We start from the raw sequence: 567 nt of genomic DNA, 5'->3' as shown, positions 1-567 counted from the left end.
CTCTGAGGCCTCCAGGCACCCAGATCAAACTGCCTGAGACACGAGTTTCCAGTCATCCCCTCTGTTGCTTTCCTGAGATTGTTCTGAAGTAAAGACACCAGAGCTACACACTGGGCATCTCCAATGTGCCAGACACCGTCCACGTCACTCCCAAGCCAGCCATGGCCTTGACATGGTACCTAGGGGCAAGCCCCTATCTCTCCTCTTCAGTGGGGATTTGTCAGATGAGAGGCTGAATGGGTAACAATTGTTGATTTGACAGATTCAGGAACTGTGAGGCTGGCTCCGTGAGTTAAAGCCCTTGCTGTGCAAGCATAGAGATGTGAGTGGCTCTAGCACCCATCTAAGGCAAGCTGGGTGTGTTTGCATCTGCCTCTACTCTAGTGCTGTGGGGCACAGCCCTGGGATTGGCTGACTGTCAGCCTGACTCATTCTGGATTCTCCAGATTCACTGAGTGAGTGCCCTGTCTCAAGGGAGTAAGGGGCAGGGTGATAGAGCAGGTCGCCCAGTACTGCTCTCAGATCTCTGTGCTCACATATAGCATGTGCACACACGCATGCATGCGT

The sequence above is a fragment of the Microtus ochrogaster genome, chromosome 10, assembly GCF_000317375.1.
Source record: "Microtus ochrogaster isolate Prairie Vole_2 chromosome 10, MicOch1.0, whole genome shotgun sequence".
In the NCBI taxonomy this organism is placed as follows: domain Eukaryota; kingdom Metazoa; phylum Chordata; class Mammalia; order Rodentia; family Cricetidae; genus Microtus; species Microtus ochrogaster.
This window is presented reverse-complemented; position numbering follows the sequence as displayed.